The following is an 11,826-nucleotide window of genomic DNA, read 5'->3' as shown; positions in this document are numbered from 1 at the left end:
TTTTTTAATAAAAAAAATCCTCCAAAACAACTATGAGATATCATCTCACCCCAGTCAGAATAGCAAAATTTAACAGAACAGCAAGGAACAAATGTTGGCAAGGTTGTGGAGAAACTGGAACCCTTATTCATTGTTGGTGGGAATGTAAAATGGTGCAACCACTGTGGAAGGCCGTATCGCGCTTTCTCAAAAAGTTGCAAATAGAGATATTATTTGACCGAGCAATTCCACTACTGGAAATATACCCCAAAGAGACCATAACTGACATCCAAGCAGATATATGCACATCCATGTTTACCGTGGCTTTATTCACAATAGCAAGGAGTTGGAAACAACCTAAGTGCTCATAAACAAAGGAATGGATAGAGAAGCTGTGGTATAGTCACACAAAGCAATACTACGCTGCATTGAAAAACAAGGAACACATGCAGTATTATTCAAACTAGGTGACCCTGGAGGACATCATGCTGAGTGAAGTATTTCAGTCACAAAAGGACAAATACTGCATGGTACCACTGTTGTAAAACAGGACTGACATCGGGGTTGGGGGGAGACTGAGAAAGATGGGTTCAATAATGTATACAGCATTGAAACAGGTAAGGGAGAAAACTGCTTAAAAGGGATCTGTGATTAGGTATTTTTGTCATGATACGTGTCCAGAGGGAAGGCTGCATAGTGGAGTGGACCTGGGGGGAGGGATTGTAAAACAATGAAAGAATTCTTCTTTTACTTTTCCAAGACGGTAATGTACTGGGGGGGGAGGGTTGGGAGGGGAGAAAAGTGCAACAATGAATGAATGGAAATCCAAAGTCTCTGAAATTAATAATAAATTTTTAAAAAATCATTAAGACTGAATCAATAATCAACACCATGATAGATGGATAAAAATGTAAACTGTCAAAAGTGAGGTTAGAGTGGCAGCACTGGCGGGTGTGTTTGAATTTTGGTCCGAGAGTGGGAATTGCCAGGTTGTGGGGAGCTAAGCCGAGCGGTGCTGATATGGGGCTTTCACTTGGGGCAGAGGGGCTTGAGAACAGCAGGAACCTGGTGGACACATATGCTTCCTCATATTCTGGGTCACCACAACACATGACCTGTGAAAACAGTTTCATCTGCCATGGCAAAACGTGAGACATTTATACAAGCAGTATCTAAGGAATGTGTGGAAGACTTTGTACAATTTGTTCAACAACATAAAGATGCCTCTGACCCTTTTGATCTAAGTGAATTATTAGATGAATTATCAAGTAAACAGAAAGAGGAACTATGGCAACGATTCAAGAATTTATTAACAGATGTGTTATTAGAAAGCCCAGCGGATGAGTGGCAGATAGTAAAAATCAAAACTGAAGATGAAAAATAAAAAAAAAAATAAAAAAAAACAAAAAAAAAACCTGAAGATGACATGGAAATAGAACATGATTCAAAAATGAAGAAAAACATAGAAATAATTAATGCAGTTATATCTGTAATGGTTGTGTGTATCTAGGATAAATGGGAGTGAGAAGTATGATGCCTTTCTCGAGTGCTCCACCATACTAAATGGAATTTTATATGCATTACCTGAATCTGAACGAAAAATGTGTAATTCCATTCAGGATCTTTGTGTTTCTTGGTGGGAGAAAGGCCTGTCTGCCAAAGAAGAGATGGGGAAAACGGCATTTATCATGTTATTAAGGAAGAGTCTTGAGACTAAAACAGGTGCAGATATATGTCGGCTTTGGCGTATTCATTGAGCTTTATATTGCTTTGATTTTGATTTGGGAGAAAGTATAGATGTAAAAGATACGCTACTTCAGTGCTTCATAAATGTTAATTATATCAAGAAAGAATAGGGAAGATTTCTTAGTTTTCTCTTTAATTGGAATAAAAACTTTATTAAAATGATCCATGGGATCATTAAAAACCAGTTACAGGGATTCCAAAATCTTTGATGGTATACATTGCAGAAATCTATTTTAGAGCTTGAAGAAAGTCTTCTGGGGACATATTGGAGGCAATTGAGAATGGTTGCATTCAAGACTTCATGTATCATGGAACTAATCTCCAAAGAAAGTCTCCAGTCCACTCAAAAGTATGGGAGGTGCTGAGTTATTTTTATCATAAAAACCAAATTCGACAGGGAGTAGAAGAGATACTTTAGAGATTGTATAAACCCATCCTTTGGAGAGGATTAGAGGCCAGAAACTATGAAGTTCGATCAAATGCTGCTCTCTTGTTTGTTGAAGCATTTCCTATTAGAGATCCAAACTTTAATACTATTGAAATAGTAGTGAAATCCAGAAACAGCTTGAAGAACTATACGGCCTTTTAGAAGATCCTTATCCACTGGTCCATTCCACAGGAATTCTTGGTGTTTGCAATATAACTTCTAACTACTGGGAACTGATGCCTCCAATCATTCTTACTGATCTTTTAAAGAAAGTAACTGGGGAACTAGCTTTTGATACAAGCTCAGTTGATGTTCGTTGTTTTGTCTTTAAGTGCCTGCCAATCCTTTTGGATAATAAGCTAAGCCACCCATTATTAGAACAGCTTTTGCCCACACTAAAATACAGTCTCCATGACAATTCTGAGAAAGTGAGAGTGGCCTTTGTTGATATGCTGCTGAAAGTTAAAGCTGTGAGAGCTGCTAAGTTTTGGAATATATGTCCTATGGAACATATTTTGGTTCGTCTGGAAATGGATTCTCGACCTGTTGTCCAGCGCTTGGTCAGCCTCATCTTCAATTCTTTCTTGACTGTTAATCAGCCCGAGGAAGTGTGGTGTGAGTGCTGTGTCACCCTGATCCAGATGAACCACGCTGCCGCCAGGAGGTTTTACCAGTATGCCCATGAACACACTGCTTGCACTAACATAGCAAAGCTGATTCATGTTATTTGTCATTGCTTAAATGCCTGCATCCATAAAGCAGTAAGGGAGTCTCAAGAAGAGGATGAAGAACGGGAAAAGGAGAACGTGAGTGTTCTAGACCAAACATTGTCAGTAAACGATGTTGCATCCATGTCAGGTTTGTTAGAAATCATTGTAATTCTCTGGAAAAGTATTACTAGAAGTTTGGAAAATAATAAAGAAGCCAAAGTTTACACCATTAACAAGTTTGCTGCTGCACTTCCACAGTATCTTAAAGTATTTATGGATGATTGCTGCAAAACTCCTTTATTTATACTAATGTGCTTTGTTCCAGCCTCTGCTGTCCTTCCCTTCAGCTGCAGTGTCATCTCCACATTAAGATGTCAAGAAGAAGGAGCTGTAGATAAGAACTATTGCACTTTGTTAGATTGTCTCCGTTCCTGGGGACAAGTGGGACATAGTCTGGAGCTCTTTTCTGATTGGTTGCCCGAGGAACAGCCTCCAAGCAAGAGTAATTCTGCATCTAAACGAAAAGTGCAAATCTATAATACATGCCCCATAAAGCCTCATTTAGCTTTGATTTACCTGGAGTATTTGCTGACCCATCCAAAGAATCGGGAATGCCTGCTCTCTGCTCCATGAAAGAAACTGAACCTTCTTTTGAAAGCACTTGACATATCAAAGGCAGATCTAGAATAGATTTTACGGTCATCGGGTGAGAAACCTCATCATTTCAGTCAAGTCACAGCCCTCCAAGACTTTAGTCTCCATTGTCGATTTAGTATTCATCTTCAGTACAAGTTTTCTTCAGAAGAAAATATTTATCTATTTTGGAAGATGCTGGATTTTGGTTAGAAAACAAAATTTTACCTTTTATTCAAGATCAAGAAGAAGAATATCTGAAGCTCCATAGAGTTATTTATCAGCAAATCATTCAGACCTATCTCACTGTGGGCAAAGATGTTGTGATGATTGGCCTTGGTGACTATAAATTTCAGATACAACTTTTAAAGCGAAGTCTTAGAATTATGCAAACAGTGAAGGGATTTTTTTAATATTTCATTACTTCTTCGCATTCTGAAAGAGATAACCAGAAATCTCTTACTTCAGAAATCTGATTCAAATGAAGAGGTGGTAACACTATTTGACACAATCCAGAAAGCTTTTCAGAACATGTTGGAATGTATTGCATGGTGCTTCAAAAAAGCAACCAGAAGAAGGCCTACAGCTACTTTATTCTGTGCAGACACCTCCGCAGGACTTTACAGCCACCATTCAGACTTGGCATGCTGGTAGATCCATTCACCGAGGAGTGCTTTCTACTCTGCTGCACCAGTGATGGAGATAAGTTACCAATTAAAAAAGGTTTCTGATACAGAAGAGCTTACCCCACCAGAGTGCCTTGCGGATCTTCCACCATTTTCAAGATGTTTAATAGGAATAATAATGAAGACTTCTGCTGTGGTCAGGCCCTTTTTAGAAGAGCTAAGGGCGTGTGTTATTTCAGATGATATTGAAGACATTGTGTGTCTCACAGCTGTTAAGCATATTATTTTGGCTAATAATACAGGTAAACATAAAATCTCAACAGTGAAGGAAGTTGGATTAATTATTAAAGGAAAACTGAAGACATTCATGGAAATAAGTTTTCAAGAGGATAGCATTGAAAGATATCTTTATGAATCATCTTTAAAAACGCTGAGTGAATTTTTTAATTAATGACCAAGCAAACATCTTTGGACATGGAAAACTATACATAAAAAGACTTTTAAAATATTTGAAATAAATGTTTATTTTCCTAGTGTATTTAATAACCTGTATACCAGTGAAGGGGTGGGATTATTTTTTTTTGGCTGAATGTAAATAGAAAATTCAAAAGTTCTTTATATTTGTCCATTACCTGCCTAAGGGATTATTTGTTAACACCCAGGTAGATATCAATGATGTAGAAATCTCATTTTCTAAGCAAACAATGTGTGTGTGTGTGTGTGTGTGTGTGTGTGTGTGTGTGTGTGTGTGTGTAAATACACACACACGTGTTTGCAAGCTGTAAGAAAAGAGTGGCACATCGTTTGCATTTTACTATATATCTTTCCCTCTAGAGACAAAGATTGATTTCTCAGATAAATGCCATCTCTTTAAACCTGTCTTGTACAGAAGGAGAAATCAATGTATACACCAAAACTAGAGTGAGTGATGGTATGTATGCTAGAGAACTCAGAGATGGCTCTTCCATCTGTATTGCATTACAATAAAGAACAGCACTGCAGCCTCCTTATCTTCCCTTCATAATGCCTTTACTGGATGTTGAGCCTTGAGTCCTGTGGCTATAGAACACGAACAGCAAAGAAATGAAGTCCTTTAGCCTGAGGCATGTCTCTGTTAGTCTTTTATCTTTTTGTTCTGAGAGCTGTCACAGTTATAAGAATGGTAGGTGCCAGGGGAATGGAGGAGGAGGGATGTCAAGCCTTCCTCTGTGTGATGCCCATGATGCTGCTTTGCCAACACTGTGGTTACCTGCCAGATTCTGTAGCCTGTGGACCTTGCTGTTCTGTGGAACCTAAATGAATGCCTAGCTGACCCAGTGGGTTTTCAGAAGCAGAAAATTGCATGGTAGAAGATGGCCTATGTTTCTCCCACAAAGTAGCTGGTGGATCAAACTGTGCGCCTTGGGGTTGGCAGCATAGCAGCTTCCCCCCTAGGCCACCAGAGTTCCCATGTGGACCCTGGTAGCCACCTTAACAAACGGAAAGCCAGTGATGTTTACATTTCTTGCTTATCCTGTGTCCAGATCTTAAGCACAATAAACAAATACCAATTTTTTTTAAAAAAAACAAACAAACAACAAAACACCTGTCAATGATTTCAACTTACTTGGATCCAAAGTCAACACACTTGGTACTGTAATTTTTGTGTGCCATCGAGTTGCCTGCAACTCATAGCAACCCTATGTACAACAGCTCTGAAGGCTGCCCTGTCCTGAGCCAGTCTCACTGACACCAATACACCTATCCCCATTGCCCTAGTTACTGTATTAATCCATCTCATCTGGGGTCTTCCTCTCCTGCGCTGTCCCTCCACCCTTTCTAGCATGATGTCTTTCTCCAAAGATCAGTCCTTCCTGGACTACATGCCCGAAGTATGTGAGATGGAGCTTCAAAATCCTAGCCTCCAAGGCAAAACTTTATTTCACCTTCTCCAAAACAGACTTATTTGTTCTCTTGGTGGTCCATGGTATGTTTAAGATTCTTCTCCAGCAACACAACTCAGAGGAACCCTCTTCGTTTGTAATCCTTAGTCATTATCCAGCTCTCTGATGCAAAGCCAGTAATTGCGAAGACCATGGCCTAGATCAGGCACACCTTAGTCTCTAGATTGACATCATTGCTTCTCAGTACTCTGAAAAGGTCCCTGACAGCAGATTTACCTAATGCAATTCATCTTTTGATTTCCTGACTGGTGGTACCAAGAGTGTTGATTGTGGAGCCAAGTAAGCTGCAATTGTTAACACTTGATACTAACAGTCAAGAAATCAAAAGACATATTGCAATGGGAAAATCTGTAAACAGTGACCTTAACAAAGTACTAAAGAGCAGCGAGAATGTCAGTTTAAACAGTAATGTGCACTTGATATCAATGCCTATGTGTTATGGTACTGGTGAAGAGGAATGAATACGCAATGGACTGGCAAAAGAACAAATGTCTTGGAGAAAGTGCAACCAGGGCGTGCCTTAGAGGCAAGGATGGTGAAACTTCATCTCACATATGTAACACATGTTGTTAGGAGGGGCAAATGGAGAGGTGGAGGGTCAGCATAAGAGAGAAACAAACACCCTGGGACGTGGAGTAGCTGGAGTCGCAGATACGTGGAAACATGGAGGCCTGAGCCAGCGTGCACTAGCCTGGGCTGTGACGGAGACTGCAGCTTCTCCAGATCCCCTGCTGCCCCTTGCTGGCCCCTTTGTGGGGCTGAAAGTGGGTCTCCCGCCAGCGGACACAGGTTGTTTTCTAGAAATGAAGGCTTAAAGACAAGCTATCTACCACATTAAAAGAGTTTAAAAGCGATATATGATTGGGTATTATGGTTATGACAAGAGTCCAGAATGAAGGTTACATAGTGGAGTGTACTGGGGCGGGGGGAATTGTATACCAATCAAAGAATTTTACTTTTCAAAGAGAAGAGCAAAATGGGGGGGGGAGGGGTGGACAGGGAGAAAAATGCAACAATGAATGAATGGAAATCCTAGATCTCTGTAAATGTTCATTAAAATTAATAAAATAATATTTTTTTAAAAAGATGGAATCAAACAGCACCAGAATCAGCAATCTTTCGAAAAATGAGTATTTGAAGAAGTTATCCGCCACAGAATCTCTCTCTGAGAATGATCCTTGTTGGAATCAGCTTCTCTCGTTTTCTTTCCCTGCACCAACTAGCAGTGCAGAGCTGAAGCTCTTGGAGGAGGCAACCATTTCAGTCTGCAAGTCCTTAGTTGAGAACAATCCTCAAAAAGGAAACCCTGTTGTACTGATTAAGATCTTCCTTTACCAAATCAAAGAACTAAAACTTCCAGCAGAATGTCAGAACCACCTCTTCATTTGGCAGACACATTATTGTTGCTGTTATGTGCCGTCGAGTCGTTTGCGACTCATAGCGACCCTATTTACACAGCCCTAAACCCTACTCTATCCTGTGCCAATCGCACTGCCTCTGACACACCCATCCCGATTACCCCAGTCACTGAATCAATCCATCTCATAGAGGGTCTTCCCCTCTTATGCCATCCCTCCACCCTCCCAAGCATTATGTCCTTCTCCAAGGACCTGTTCCTCCTTACAACATGTCCAAAGTATGTCAGACAAAGCCCGGTTTAACCCTCTTCAGGATGAATTTGTTTGTTTTCTTGGCAGTCCATGGTACATTCACTACTCTTCTCCAGCACCACAGCTCAAAGGTATCAATTCTTCTATCCTCCCTAGTCATTGTCCAGCTCTCTGACGCATAACAAGTGATTGCAAAGACCATAGCCTGTATCAGACGCACATTAGTCTCCAGAGTGACACCATTGCTCTTTAGTACCCCGGAAAGGTCCCTAACAGCAGACTTGCCCATCGCAATACGTTTTTTGATTTCCTGGCTACTGGTGCCAAGAGTGTTGACCGTGAAGACAAGCTGACTAAAGTTGTTAACAATCTCAATCTCTTCACCATCTATCCTGATGTCACCAATTGGTCCAGTGGTGAGAATCTTTGTCTTCTTGACATTGAACCTCAATCCATACTGAAGGCCGCAGTTCTTGACCCTCTGTAGCAAGCATTGCTGTTTGCTGAAAGTGTTCAGCTGTGAGATGTCTGAGGAGGAATTACAACTTCATTTTACTTATGAAGAAAAATCTGGCAGTTACAGTTCTGACTCAGAGGATCTCCTGGAAGAATTGATCTGCTGTTTGATGGAGTTAATCACTGATATTCCACTCTTAGATATTTATTACCTATGAAATACCATTAGAAGCTATATCAACAATGGTGGTTTTTCTCTCCTTTCAACTCTTCCACAAAGAAGTTTTACAACAAAGCATCAGTCACAAATATTTGATGCAAGGTCAATGTCGTTCATATATGAGCAAGCTTGTGAAAACTTTATTGTATAACTTCATCAGACAAGAAAACCACCCCCTCCAGGAGCTCACATTCTCTCTCAGCCATCTGATGTGGGAGGACTACTGTATGGACTCGCATTGGGAGTAGCAACTGGACTCCGGACAGTCTTCACATTAGGGGCATGGGCAGCAATCAGCAAACATCACAGCTGTCCTTGGCTCCGGCCAACCAGAATCTCCTGCTTCTCCTGGTGTTAGCCAACCTGACGGATGTACCAGATGTGCCGAATCCATACAAACAGGCCATTATGTCCTTTAAGAACACACAGATAACAGTCTTTTTCCCTCGTCAATTTCACATGGTTTCCAGATAACTTTAATAGTTTGTACACAGCACTCTGAACAGCAGGCGACTCTCCTCTTGTATACATTACTCCATCAAAACAGTAATATTAGAATGTACATATTGGTGTGGACAGACATAGAAAATCTTGTTTTGCCAATTCTTGAGATCCTGTATCATGTTGAAGAAAGGAATTGACACCATGTGTATATGGCTCTTATAATATTATTAATTCTTACAGAAGATGACGGCTTCAATAGATCTATTCATGAAGGGATCATAAAAAATACTACATAGTATTCAGAATGTGTTATACCTGAAATTTCATTGGGGAGTCTCCTAATACTGGTTGTAATAAGAACTATTCAGTATAACATGACAAGGACAAGAGACACAAGAATCATCCCACCAATTGTCTGGATGCCTTAGCAAATATGTCAACACAGTTTCATTCCCTCCACCAGTAGGCCTCCCAGAGAATCATCTGCTTGTTTTCTATGCTGTCTAAAAAACACAGCAAGGTTTTGAAACAAGCTACACAATCATTGCGAGGTTCACCGAGTTCCAATGATATCCCTCTAGTGATTAGAATGATGCTGGAGATCATCAATACCTGCCTGACAAATTCTCTTCACTACAACCTGAGCTTGGTGTACACACTGCTTTACAAACGAGACCTCTTTGAATAATTTTGAACCCACCCTTCATTTCAGGATATAATGCAAAATATTGATCTGGTGATCATCTTCTTTAGCTCAAGGTTGCTACAAGGTGGAGCTGAGCTGTCAATGGAACGGGTCCTGGAAATAATCAAGTAAGGTATCGTAGCACTGCCCAAAGACGGACTAAAGAAATTTCCACAGCTGAAATTCAAATATGTGGAAGAAGAGCAGCCATAGGAGTTCTTTATCTCCTACATCTGGTCCCTAGTGTGCAACTCGGCTGCAGGCCTCTACTGGAACCCACAAGACATCCAGATGTTCACCATGGACTCTGATTGAACCCACCTGCCAGCCAAGCAACCCCTCCAGCAGTGTCTGGGGAGGAAGAGGAGGAGGCAGACAGCCAGCCTGTGAGCTGCTGAAGACGATCACACAGGCGGCCATCCACCCTTGTCCAGCCGAGACCCTGCGCCACAGGCAGTGGATCTCTCAGCTTAGCTAGTAGTGCAGAGAGGGGTTCCAACCCCTAATAAACAAGAAAACACCCTCTTCTCAGAAAAAAGAGAGAAACACCCTAAACAAGATAGACAGACACAGTGACACAAGTAGATCAGAGATGATGCAGATGGCACAAAACAAAGCATAGTTCGTATCTGTTGCTTAGTCAACTTCATGGCAACTAAAAAGAACAATGATAACAACTCATCAAGAATTTGTGAAATATTGTATAACATGGATGAATCTAAAATAAATTATGCTGAGTCAGAGGATTCAGTCACAAAAGGTGTGCCATTCAGACAGAATCAACTAAAAACTGACCCTCTAGTGTGTTTTCAGAGGCTGTAAATAGCATGATATGAGACTGCCCATCTTTCTCCACTGCTTTTGTTGTTGTTGAGTACCATCAAGTCACAACCAACCCACAGCTGACCCTCCAGTGGGTTTTCAGAGGCAGTAAATCATATGAAAAGAAACTGTCCATCTTTCTCCCAGATAAGCTAATTTGAGCAGTTGGTGGATTTGAACCACATAACTTGCACTGGTAGCATTATCCCTTACCACTAAGCCACCAGAGTTCACTGTGTTTCTCCACTACTATGGTATAAGACTGCTATGATAAAAATCTATGGGAAAGTTTACATTCAGATTCAATCTTGGAGAGTTAAGGAGGATGACAAGGGAAGGAAAGTTTAGCAAAAATTAATAAGTAGATAAGTAAGATGAAGGGAAAGTTAATATGTGATAAGGATTTGATTAGACATAATAGTAAATTCTATTAATCAGTTACCATGAATGCTATAAAACAAGGTATTTATGAATGACTGAATGATAAACCAATATGGACTGCAAACATTTACTCAAAATAACTTTTTTTCATTAAAAAAGAACTTCTGTGATGATATGATGGGAGTGAAAAAGTTTTGCATGTGATAAGAACTTAAACTTGGGGGGGCCAAAGTGTGAAGTAGCATCGACTGAACTGTGGACTGTTGAGGATTGAACTGAGCTCCTCTAAAATACATATAACGAGTTCTGATGGCCTACTGGTATGGAGTTGTGCTGCCAACCTGAAGGCACACAATTTAAGTACACCAGCTGCTCTGTGGGAGAAAATTGGGCAATCTCCTGTAGTGCAATTTACTACCTCTGAAAACACACTGGAGGTCAGCTATGGGTCCGTTCCAACTCCATAGTACACAACAACAACAACATAATACAAACAGGAAGCCATGGTGGCCTAATGGGTGGGGATTGGTGCTTCCAACCGAAAGGCGGGTGGTTCATATCCTGCAGACGCTCTGAGTGATAAAAATGGGCAACCTTCCTGTGCATTTTATATCCCCTGAAGACCCACTGTAGAGTCAACTATTAGGTGGTTCCAACTTAATGGCAATGAAGGAGTAAAGTGCTTGTATATAATAATATGTAACAGTTAAGTACTGATCACCCATGTCCGATAAACCAAACATTGTGTAAAGATTAAGGGTAGAATATAACCTATAACCCTCTCTCATAGCCCCAATCTAATGTGAAGGGAGTTATGCCCAAATAATATTTAATACCTTGTTGTTGTTGTTGTTATGTGCCGGGGAGTCGCTTGCGACTCATAGCGACACTATGTACAACAGCCCTAAACTCCACTCTGTCCTGTGCCAATCGAACCGTCTCTTAAACTCCCATCCCAATTATCCCAGTAACTGAATCAATCCAACTCATAGAGGGCCTTCCTCTCCTGCGCTGTCCCTCCACCCTCCCAAGCATGATGTCCCTTTCCAAGGACTGGTCTCTCCTCAAAACATGTCCAAAATATGTTAGACGGAGCCTCAGAATCCTTGCCTCCAAGGAGCCACACGGTTTAACCCTTTCCAGG

The 11,826-nt window shown here is 40.8% G+C and overlaps 1 protein-coding gene and 2 pseudogenes across 1 annotated transcript in view; 2 read left to right on the top strand and 1 right to left on the bottom strand.

Annotated features, from left to right (window-relative positions):
* Positions 1 to 11,826, bottom strand: part of ATP7A (ATPase, Cu++ transporting, alpha polypeptide) — a 342,426-nt gene that overhangs the window by 136,102 nt on the left and 194,498 nt on the right. The gene's annotated exons all lie outside the window — the stretch shown is intronic.
* Positions 1,118 to 4,572, top strand: LOC102859964 (annotated as a pseudogene).
* LOC102853456 lies at positions 7,151 to 9,794 on the top strand (annotated as a pseudogene).

This window comes from Elephantulus edwardii, unplaced genomic scaffold (assembly GCF_000299155.1).
Source record: "Elephantulus edwardii isolate Elephantulus edwardi_28Jun2011 unplaced genomic scaffold, EleEdw1.0 scaffold00378, whole genome shotgun sequence".
Taxonomy (NCBI): Eukaryota; Metazoa; Chordata; class Mammalia; order Macroscelidea; family Macroscelididae; genus Elephantulus; species Elephantulus edwardii.
Note: the sequence above shows the minus strand (reverse complement) of the source record. Positions and strands in the feature narration are given on the sequence as shown.